This window comes from Galeopterus variegatus, unplaced genomic scaffold (genome assembly GCF_000696425.1).
Source record: "Galeopterus variegatus unplaced genomic scaffold, G_variegatus-3.0.2 Scaffold2648, whole genome shotgun sequence".
NCBI lineage: Eukaryota > Metazoa > Chordata > Mammalia > Dermoptera > Cynocephalidae > Galeopterus > Galeopterus variegatus.
Genome location: NW_007728759.1, coordinates 260,797 through 273,135, shown reverse-complemented (window position 1 = coordinate 273,135; position 12,339 = coordinate 260,797).

Here is a 12,339-nt window from a genome sequence, read left to right as displayed (position 1 = left end):
GAAGTGAAAGGGGTAGGAATTAATTAGATGGTAAATATGCTTTGAAGAAAAAGCTAACAGGATTTGCTGATAATTTTGATATTAAGAGTGAGAAAAAAACCCAACAAACAAGAATGACTACGAGGTTTCCTACCTACACAATTGAAAGTGTTGTATTACTAATGCAAAAAATAGAAGATTATAGAAAAGTAGTTTTGAACTTAAAATTTTAGATGCCTATTGTATCTTTAATTGGAATTATTAAGAAAACAATAGAACATAAATCTAGAGTTTTTTACAAATTACCCAGTTTCAGGTATTTTGCTACAAGCAACAGAGATGGACTAATACAAAAGGCCTCCACCACTTGGTGATTCAAAACCCAAACTGAAAATTCCCATTTGTTATTCAAGAGTTCCTGCCTTACTTTTTCCAACATATCCCATTTAGTCTAGCCCAGGACCTTCTCTCCTCTCACTAAAAGGCATATTAAGGTATGATAAAATTAAAGGTTGAGAGGAAGGAGAGAGGGAGAGAAATAGATAAGTAAAGGAGGAGGAGGAGGAAAGAGAAGTAGATTAGTACAGGGAGGTAACAGGAGTCCAGATTTAGATGCAGGTCATTATAAACTTGAATTTTGCTGTAAGTTGAAAAGCCACTGGAGGGTTTTGAGTGGCAAGAATCAATATGTTTTAATTGGGTTATTCAAAAATGTATATTGAGAATAGATTATTGGAGGTGGAAGACCGAAATGGTGAAAGGAATGAGATGAGACAGAAGGCTGACACAAAGACCTGAGATTAGGGAAAAGGGTGGCTTTGACTAGGGCGTAGAAGTGAAAGGGGTAGGAATTAATTAGATGGTAGATATGCTTTGAAGAAAAAGCTAACAGGATTTGCTGATAATTTTGATATTAAGAGTGAGAAAAAAACCCAACAAACAAGGATGACTATGAGGTTTCCTACCTACACAATTGAAAGTGTCACATTACTAATGCAAAAAATAGAAGATTATAGAAAAGTAGTTTTGAACTTAAAATTTTAGATGCCTATTATATCTTTAATTGGAATTACTAAGAAAACAATAGAACATAAATCTAGAGTTTAAGGGATAAGTCTCAGTAAAGTTGTAAATTTATAATGCATCAAAAATAGATAACATTTAAAGCAAAAAGACTACATGAGACTACTGAATTAAATGTGTATCAGTAGAGAAGTCTAAGGACCAAGCCAGGATGGAGCCCAACTTTAAGAGATGAGAGAGATGAGGAGAAATCTGCAAAATAAATTAGGAAGTGATAGTCGCAGAGGTAAATGAAACTAGAAGATTCTTACTGTCCTGGAATCTAAGAGAATGAGTGTTTCAAGGGAGAGAGGATGTACCAAAGTTGCTCCATCAAGGTCACCAGTGACCTCTGCATAACTAAATCCAATGGTCAGCTGTTGGCCCTCAGAATATTTGAACTATCAGTGGTAGCGGATCAGTTTATAATTTGCTTTTCTATCCTATGAACCTCCTCAGTTTCTCAGAGAGAAGATAGACTTCAGCTGGAAAAGTAAACTGGATAGTTGTGTGCCCTTATAGAAGCATTATATTTTTAGAAAAAAAAGAGGACACAGCCTAGATTCAACAACCAAAGCTGGACCAAGACTCAGTTAACTTTCCTTTCTTCCCATGTCCTCAGACTACAGGATTAGAAATAGCCCTTAAACATTATTGTAAGCATAAATCAGTCACATCTGAGATCAGATGAGAAAAGAATCATTAAGAATTTATCTACAATATTAGAACAAAAAGAAAGTCCCAGTAAACCTTCCCAAATTAAGTATGAGCAAGAATAAAGTAAATGAAATGGCCACTATGCAACCATGAACAGAAAGAAAAAGAAACAGGAAGCTATGGAATGAGAACAAATAAGAAGAGGTAAAAGCAGAAGGAAAATGTGCATAAGGAAGAAGAGCTAAAAAAAAAAAGAGTAGAAAGTGGACACCAATGTGCATGAGTAAGGAAGAAAAAGTGGAAAAGAGAAGAAGAGACGGCGCAAAACAATCAGATGGAAGGAAACAAAGAAATCAAAAAAGAGAAATCAAAAAAGGCTCATTATAAGAAAGAACTCTAATGAGAACATAGATCTTTTTTTTTTTCTTCCAAATCTGACAATAGGGCCCTTTTATTGTGTAAAATCTATTGGAATACACATGGAGAAATACTGCTAAGTACTAATCATAAATTTTTTTCACATAATTTTAGAATACAATAAAATAGACATGCCATGCAAATACATGGTTCAATCTTTCTTTTTCTTTTTCTTTTTTTATTAATTAATTTTTTTTTTTTTTTTAACATTCTAAGATGTTGTTATGGAGCAGTTGGGGGGAGGGGAAGGGGGGAAGAAGGAGGGTGTGGCTGAGGCATGCGGCATCCCCTTCATTCCAGCAAGGGAGTCCAGGGGGCTTCCAGAGGTGGCTCTGTCATCATTGGCTGGATGCGGATTTGGGTGGGGTGTGGCTGAGGCCCTCAGCCAGCCACTCCCCCTGCTTGTGAGCCAGGGGCACTTTCAGTAGCAGGTCAGTGGTTGTCCCTGGACTGAATGCACACATCGAGAGGCGTGGCTGAGTCCCCTGGCCCTCCCCCCGACCCTGGCTTGGGAGCCTGGGGGATTTCCAGTCCATCTGGGTGTTATAGGTGTTCTTTGGTGGTGTTAGACCTTTACTGGTTAATATCAGAACTTTGATCTGTGAGTTTTTTTCTTTCAGTTCTGTGTATGATTATTTGCTGTTCCCACCACTTAAACTCTGCAGTGGAACTAATTTGTTGTTTTTAGTTACTTCTAAAATGGAGGAAACAGCACTTGAGCCCTGTGGTTGGGCTAAACTGCTGCTTTGCTGCTGATTCTCTGGGGAAGGCTTTTTGTGCAGCTCAGGTTTTAGTTGATGACTCTGTAAGCACTTCCAGGTCTTGTGAGGTCTGGTACACCTGGTTTGTGTGGAAATTCTGGTCTGGATCTGAGTCTTTTCAGCAAACTGCACCCCCTGCAGTTCTATATTCCTGACCAGTCTCCACTGAGTGGTCCTGTGCTGATTGGATGCTAGATCAGCTGTCCATGCTGTGCCCAAATGTTCCCCTGGTGGGTCCACCTCCCCACCCCCCAACTCCAAACACTTCCCATGGGATAGGCTATGCATAGGCCCCTTGTGATGACTCACTGGCCACCAAGTTGCTCCTTTTTTTAGTTTTCTGTGGCCCTTCACTCATATGCAGTCCACAGGAACTCTGTTATTGGTCTTGCTGGCCTGGGGGCCACCACGGCCCTCTTCTCTCCTGCAGCCTCCAAATAACTTAGCATGAAGGGTACAGTAGCAGCTTTTGCCAGCTCTGGCTCCATGTGCTCATCAGGGCCAGGCTTGAAGTGGTCCAGAAAAAAAAAAAAAAAAAAAAGAAGGCTTGGGGCAGAAGAAAACAGTCCAAAACTCCTCTTTGGTGATTAATATTTTGAACTTACCCTTTGAGTAAGTTTTTCTCTTCTTGAAACAAATTTTATGAACGGCTTAAAATAAATTATTTAAGATTTCATGTGCCAAAAGGACACCTCTGTTACATCAGAAGTTATGCCTAATGCAGGCATCTGTTTAATAAAATCACAGATTACCGTTCAATTTGCAGGAGTAGCTAATAGGATTTGTTTTTCCTTCAAATACAGTATCAGTTTTAGAGACAATCCAATGGTCTACTTTTGGTCAAGACAGTCCAATGAAATTTTCAAATACTGCGTCAATGTTTTGCATCATACATCAAGAGTGGCCTAACATCAGTTGATGGAATTTCTGCTGTAGAGATTTTCAGGTAAATCTAATGAAAAAATGTTTTTGGGGGTTGTGACTAATTAGTCTGATTTCATTGTGAGCTTTGTAAATGTTAGGCTCTGAATGTGCAACATATGTTCCCTACTTTTCTCAAGATTCATTTCTCTGAAAGATCAGGTGCAAACTAGGTACCCAATTGTTTATTTGGAAACAGAATTGTTTCTGTACTATGTGATTTGGTGTTTACATTTTCTACCCTATTTATTTTGTATGTCATCTGAAAAGTCACTTGGTTGAGTTCAACTACCCAGGAAACCAAGTGATTTTTTACAAAGAATTAGAATCAAAGGAAGTTGGGTGGCATTCAAAGGAAGGTGAGTACAAACCCAACAGTAAATTTAATTGTATGTTTTAGTCAAATCATGAGCAAATTATAGCCAGGTATTTGTCTCATACCAAAGAGTGACTAATGATGGAAAAAAGCAACATGAAGTATGAACTATCTCAGACAATTATAGTTCAGAAGTAACTAATAGTGACTGAGATAAACAAGAATAAAAGACAGAGTAAGATTTTTTTCCCTGGTGGTCTCAGGCCAGAAAATGGAGCCATGTCTGTCAGTTTGGGGAAGAAGGATGGGGGAGATACTGGGGTTCCACCTTAAACCCAATCGATCATGTCAAAGAGTCCTGGAGAGGAGGAAGCTGATTGATTAGCACTTTCTGTGGTTTCCTCAGGGAAGATCTGGGTTCCTTTTCAAGGAAGATAGTCAAGAGAGCTTTCAGAGAAGAGTTTTAAGCTGTACAAGTTTTTTCTGATGATGGGAAAACATTGCCAGCGGCACAATCAAATGTGGATTCAGAAGCTGGGGGTGACAGCAGGTGGGTTCTGATATATCGAGTCAGACGCAGATCAGAGTGTAGAAATGGAGGGCTGGTCCAGGATTTCCTGTGGTGACAGAGGCAAACAAGAGTAAAGGATACATGAGATCAGTCCTGATCCTCCAGCTGCCTACTGAGCAGACATACACAGGTAAGCACGTACCAGTTAGTTTCCATAGACAGTAACAGTTTACATCTATATTTAAGGGGAAAAAAACCAATCCTGGTTGTGCATTAGAATTATTTAACGATCTTTAAATATAGAAACACCCAGTCTCTGCCTTCAGATATTCTGATTTAACTGATTTGGAATAGTGCCTGAGCATCGATATTTTTAAAAAGCTCCCGAGGTAATTCTAACTTGCAACAAGGATGAGATCTGCTGAGCAAAGTTACAACTCACTTACATTACCAAACAAAGCATTTAATATCTAAGTCATGCTAGTCCGTTATTACTGTTCTCTCTATGCCTGAATGCGGCTAGAAGGATCTCAAGTCCAGTGATCTCAGCAGGGATGGGAGGAAATCAAAGGTGGCAGGACCAGGTATCAGCTCTTAATCTCTCAAGTAAGGTTGCTACGGTTACCTTCAGAAGCATCAGGACCAATGTGGTGATATGATCTCTGATAAAATTTCACTGGCAGTAATCCTGGTTTCCTGGGAATAAAACTGACAGCCAACTTCTCAACATTTTATGAATTTGTAGAACCCAACTCAGGTAACCCTGAGAGTCTCTGACCTTTATTTTATTCTTGTACCTGAAGGAGATTATAGAATCAACAGAGTCCTTTGAATGAAAGAGAGGCCCAAGTCATCTTGAGTAATGTCACTGCTGTTACATTGGAGATCAGATGGCAAGTTGAATTGCCACCCAGGGCCCACCTCGTTATTAGCCCAGTGAGACTCTTAAACAATTCAATGTTTATTATTTCCCAGTGTCAGACTATCCAATTGAAGAACTTTGAATTCATTTTACTTTTATTACTATCTTTATGTTCCCCACTATCTCTAGGAAACTTACTTCGGAGTAAAAAAAAAATAAAATAAAATGATAGGTGCAGTAGTTTTCTTGGGCTGGCACAACAAATCACCATAAATTTGGCGGCTTAAAACAACAGAAATTTGCTCTCTCACAGTGCTGGAGTCCAAAGTCTGAATTTAAGCTGTCAGCTTTCCTTGTGGAGGCTGTGAGGGAGAACCTGTTTCATGGCTCTCTCCCGGCTCCTGGTAGCTGTCGGCTGCCCATGGCGTTCCTCTGCTTTAAATCGCATCACTCCAATCACCGCCTTTATCATCACCTGGCATTCTCACTTGTGCCTCTGTGTCCAAATAGGTCTCTTCAGGCCGGCCCGGTGGCGCACTGGATAGGTGCGCCGCTTAGGAAGCGCGGCGGCTCTCCCGCCCAGGGTTCGGATCCCACATACAGACCGGTTCCCGCTCACTGGCTGAGCGAGGCGCGGGGGCAACGCCGAGGGTTGCAATCCCGTTGCCGGTCCCCGGTCCGGTACGGGGGCAACACTGAGGGTTGTGATCCGTTGCCGGACACGGAAAAAGACAAAAGACAAAAAAAAAAAAAAAAAAAAAAAAAACAAACAAACAAACAAATAGGTCTCTTTGTAAAGGGACACCAGTCCTACCGATTTGGGATCCACCCTAATCCAGTATGACTTCATCGTGACTTGATTACACATGCAAAGACCCTATTTCCAAATAAAGTCACAGTCACAGGTTCTGGATGGACATGAATTTTTAGGAGACATTATCCAGCCCAGTGCATTAAGCTAATTTTTATAATATTTAATGGTATTATCATGTACCTTGTAACCCAGAGGCACTGGTCATAGAGAACTGTGGATTATACATTGAATATTCAAGTGCAGGGTTACATAGACAATAATAACTTTCAATTTTGGGTGTTATTTTGCAAAATATGATGTGTTGTGTGAACCAATAACTGATGTGTGATTCTGTTTCTACTATAGCCAAAGAACACTGCTTGAATACCAAGAGATGAAGCTGAAGGTGGTTCTTTTCAAAATTGCATTTATTAATAATATGTTGGCCTCTGGAACACAATTAGTTTATAGGACATGAAGTATTCTGTGGAATCTAGAGTTTATAAGATAATTCCTGTTTGTTAATTAACAAGTATTTCCCAAGGTCAAGAACCCAGGGCTTTGAGGGTGTAGTCATGGCCCCTGACTTTATGTAGTATAGAGTCTATCAAGGAAGACAAACATTAAACAGAGATGTGACTAGGTACCAGCTTCTTTGTTCTAGGGCATCCCTTCAAGGATTACCCTAAATTAGAAGAAAATCAGGTTGTCTCAAGTCTGATCCTGTGTCAAGTCATCCACCGGGGAGCTGCCTTTTTCGCGTTATCGTCTGTTCCCCCTTAACCATTCTCAGCTCTGCCTTGAGCACTGGTTATTGTATTGTTGAACACCATGCTGACCACTTTACTTCACAAATGTCAACTAGGCAAGATCCTATAAATAGCAGAATTGATTGGTTTGGGGAGGAAGGGGCAAGTACATTGAAGTATAGCACAACCCAAGTCATTAAAACAATTAGTCGTCCTTTTCATAAAAAGTCATTTTGCCACTCCTGGCATTGGACATTTCTCTAGCCCAGGCTGCTCCACAGCTCTCTCTTCTCCTCACTTGCAACCTGAGATGTGCTGCTGAGACAGCCCATCTCTCAGTAGCCTCCTCACTGGACTCGGTCCTCTTTCTGCTCTGCAGATCTCTTTTGTACTCTAATGCTGGTTAGTTTAACCATCATTTGTCTGACCTTACTCTATTCGGTCTGTTTTCATAAAAGCTTCTCTCTTAGCCAAGCATGCCCAATAGTGTATTTCTAAACAAAAAGTGCATTTGCTCCCTGATGAAGATTTTGCAACTAAATTTTGCAACCAGATTTTAAAATTTTGTTTCTTCTCTATTGATTAAGTACTGGATACTACTACCAACAATATAAGTGCAGGTGGGGGCAAGAACCAGTGAAGAAATACAGGATATTATGAAAGTATATAAGGGAAATTTTTACTTGCTTATTGCTATTAGTGAAGAAATTGTAAAACCTTCCTTGAAGACCTTTTTTTATGATTTATGAGTTTTTATGATTTATTGCAAAGGATGGTTCTCAAATATTTTTTCCTAACTGAATGAATTGCTAGAATGAGTAGAAAATAGCCTTCAAAATAGGGGAAATATAATCTGGGGCAGAATAAAGAGCATATGTGTAGCTTCATTAGGGAACGCGATGGTGAATATTGAACGCACTGTGATTAAACCATAAAGAGCAAGAGATGAGAGGGAAGACGTGAACGCATGGGTCGGAGTCTATCTTAAGCTTGCTAATTGTTTTTGTCCTTATTCTAAGAGTAATGAGAAACCTTTGCAAAATTTTAGCTAAGAATAAATTTAAATTTTTGAAGAATCTATTCAATCAGTATTTGGGGACAAGGCTGGAGGAGGTAAAGAATAGGTTTGGAGGTTTATTAAAACAGTGGGGAGTTGCTGCTGTCTGAGTGCTCTGGCCTAGGAAGGCAGCGGTGAAAAGACAGGATTTGAGAGACATTTCGGAGGGACACACGGCAAGACTCATGAATGAATTGATGGATGGAGGGAATGGTGAACTAGAAAAGGAAAATCAAAGACCAGCCTCCAGTTTGCCCTTTGGATATTTGAGGGTCTTTTTTTTCTGTACTAGTACGAAACAATAGTCTCGTGTTTGTACCCCGTGAGCAGATGGCAATCTGATTGGTGTGATGAACAGTAATGGCATTATCAGCTGAATAAAGTTTTTTTTTTTTCCTTTTTTTTTGTCTTTTTTTTGTGACCGGCAACGGATCGCAACCCTCAGTGTCGTCCCCGTACCGGACCGGGACTGGCCACGGGATCACAACCCTCGGTGTTGCTCCCGCACCTCGCTCAGCCAGTGAGCGGCCGGTCTGTATGTGGGATCCGAACCCTCGGTGGGAGCGCCGCCGTGCTTCCCAAGCGGCGCACTGTAGCAGTGCGCCACCGGGCGGCCCCAGCTGAATAAAGTTTTAATAATGTTTGACCGAGACCTACTTCTGAGCTTCTGAGGGTCTCATGCCAGCCAGTGTTTAGTTCATGAACACATACAGCTGCTTAATTGCCACATAACAATCTGGGGGTGTCCAAATCTACAGTGATTTTCTCGTACAAAAGTCATTTTCTATTTCACCATCCAGTGACCATGAACAGTGATTTCACGCTCCTCAAAGCCAGTTGGAATGAGTCCAGCTCCAAGAGCAAGGTCAACATTTATTCCCTTCAGCAAAGTCTTCTGTGACTTGAAACAATACCTTTGCATCAGATTGGCCAGAAATGGACACAGGCACAACTTCATTTTTTTTTTTTTTAGCAATCGGACCACCATTCCTGCCATGTCAAAAGGTGGGGGGAATTAATGCTCAGTGGTCAACCACCCCCACACTGCCAAAATGCCCCACCAGTTAGCTCCCGAATGCCTGAGGGGCAAGTAGCTGCCTCTGTAAAAATGACTGCAGTGCACCACAGCAAAATGCAACATGAGGCAATTACAGCACAGATACATCTACAGAAGTGGTCAATATTGTATACACGAAACAAGTTGTTTACCAACTTAATCATCATTTGCATCCTGTAGTTTATTCTATGATGTTACTGGAAGAATTACAAAGAAATAATTGATTTTAGACTCAGATGAAAATTGGCTTCTATCTATGATACAAAAAAGATGTTAAATTACTTTACTAAGCTACTTCAAGGTTATATGAATTTGGTAATTGCTTTGGTGGCTATTTTATATAAACAAATAAGCAAACAAAGAGTGTTAAGGAATATTGAAAGATGTCAGTGACGTTTGATTATTTTAATATTAAAAATTGCTCTAAAAGTCCAAATATTTACAAGGCAGGGCAGATCTTGTCAATACCTTTTAATAATGGTTGCTTAAGAAAAACTACAAATATTACAGAAACGATTCAAAATACTAAACCACTGCTCATGCAGATTCCACGAATATCAATATTTCAGCAAAACTCAAGGAAAAAAAAATGATAGCATGTCCACCAAATCCCAAAATAACTTTTTCAAAAAATAAAATTCCTGAGCCGGCCCGGTGGCGCACTTCTATAGTGCTCCGCTTGGGAGTGTGGTGGCGCTCCCGCCAAGGGTTCGGATCCCACATACAGACCGGTTCCCGCTCACTGGCTGAGCGAGGTGCGGGAGCAACACCGAGGGTTGCGATCCCGTTGCCGGTCCCGGTCCGGTACGGGGGCGACACTGAGGGTTGCGATCCGTTGCCGGACACAGAAAAAGACAAAAAAATAAAATAAAATAAAATTCCTTATTAGATGATTTTAAATGTTAGCACTAACTAATGTTACACCCATATTGGTAAATAGAAAATTTTTAACAAACAGATTTCTTGTTTTAAAAATATGTGCCCTGAAAATTTTACATCCCAAAGTGACCAAAGAACAATCTTCTCTCTCGTTCATTTAAGCTTTTGAGTTTCCAACAGTAACTCAGAAGTAACTGATTACTCTTTCTCTTTCTTCACATTGGATTGCACCTTGTTTCCCAGTAAAAGAATAAACCTTAATTTCATTGATGTGAGAAATGAGGGTTGTCCACACTAACTTGGAGGTTGTTGAGTGCTTAAAAATAAAGAACTTTTCTTCTTTAGTTAGTGTAGTTAGTGATAATAAATCAAGCACTGCTACTGATTATTGTTAGCAACATGTTTTCTAGTACAAATGTCAGTTATTTCACAACATGCTTTTTTGCCAGAAACATTAAAAATGAATTAGCTTTCATTAAAAAGTGATCATAAAATATTCTATATTCAAAGTCCAGTCATTTATAGCTTAGTTGGCTCAAAAACATATGAAATTGAAGTATTTTTTGAAGTTGTTATTGTTTTCTCCATATTTTATGTCCATGTTTGAATTCTTAGCAAGGGTAATAAATATTTCTGATTTATTTATATTACTCCAAAGATTTAGATATTTATATTATTCCAATGACTACATTTATAAAATCTTTTATCCTAAAACTTCAGATTATTTTCTGCATTGAACATCATTCCAAGTAAAAATAAATTTTCATTATATTAAACCACTTGAGATTATGGTGTTTATTACTTCAGTGTGGCCAGTCCTGTCTGCCTAACATATTTATGTCACAAAGTGTGCCAGTTTCTTTGTGAAATCATCTGATAGACAGATCTTTTGGATGTCTCGGTCTGTGGGCTCAATTAAAATCTGGAGTTCATTACATCTAATGTAAACTATGTAATTTTTGAAGGGACAATAATCTATAGTAAAAAGTACCTATAACTCTAAAATTATTACTTTACTGATATATAATTTAATTGTGCCTATATGGCAATGCGTTGTATTTACAAACCTCAATTTCAGTATCTAGTAATAAGAGTAGAAACTGTCTTTTGCAAGTTGAGAGTTTTCAGAGAAAAAAAATTAAACTGTATTCTGATCCTCTCATTTCTTAGTTTATAAGAATATCAATAACATACAGATCAGGTTTGGCAGTCTGTAAATTTAGAATTATTATTTTTTGGGGGGAATTGAATTTAATTTCCAGCTACAAAAATATGTAGCCTGGCATGACTAGAATGAAACATATTTTGTATACAATACTAAAAGGAGAAAATATAAATTTTTTGTGTGTAAGTATATATTTCTTTGGAGTGTGACTAATTATGGTACAATTTGTGAAAGATTTCTACTTATCCTTAGAAAAGCAAATGATTGTTTTGTTTCTACTAAAACATTTTTATATTTAAGCAATAAATGCAATTCCATGGATATCAATGTAGGTGATAGAGTTCAATTATAAGCCAAATTATTGTTTTTAAGAACCATTTGCTATAATCTTAGATTGATCTACATAATTAAAGCTGGTCTGTCTACTTCTCCCTTCCTCAAAATGGGATAGACTAGGGAGCCATCCTATTTAAAAAAGTAGAGAAGATAAAGAAAAATCCAAATGATCTAGTGCATTATCTGCCTGCAAAGTTTCTCGGCAGGTGTATTTAATATGCTGTATTTGACCAAAGTCTGTTTTTCAGATCTGCAGTCCTAAAATTTTGATATCACAATTATTTCACATTTAATCAAGCAGAGAACTGCTGATTTGTGCATCATAATCAGCCAGGATCCAGTTTAGAGAGAGAAACCACATGGTGATTTGGACAGAGAACGTTTCATATAGAGAATTATTAACAGTAACAGAGTATTGGAATAATATAAGATTGGTTAGTAATAAGCAAAGAGATCTGAGCATAATATAGCAATAGCAGATTTAAGGAGAATCCATTATCTTCAGGGCTGAGATAAAGTTCTCTAGCAAGAGACCCCAGAACTGAAATCCAGGCTCCACTGAAGATGGTGTAGCTGTGGCTCTAAATGGCAGAGGTGTCACTATGGTGCTGCACAGGCAGAACTTGCTGGAAATCTATCACATAGGCTGCCAGAGAAAGCTGTTCACGGGCAAATGTCTCACTGGAGGCACTCCACTAAAAATCCATCTGACAGGGTGCTGAGGGAACCTTCTGGCCACTGGACATGCTGACCACTATACATTCTAGGAGCGTTCTCTGGAGAAGCCACCCACGCTGCAGAAGCCTCGGGAGTCTGG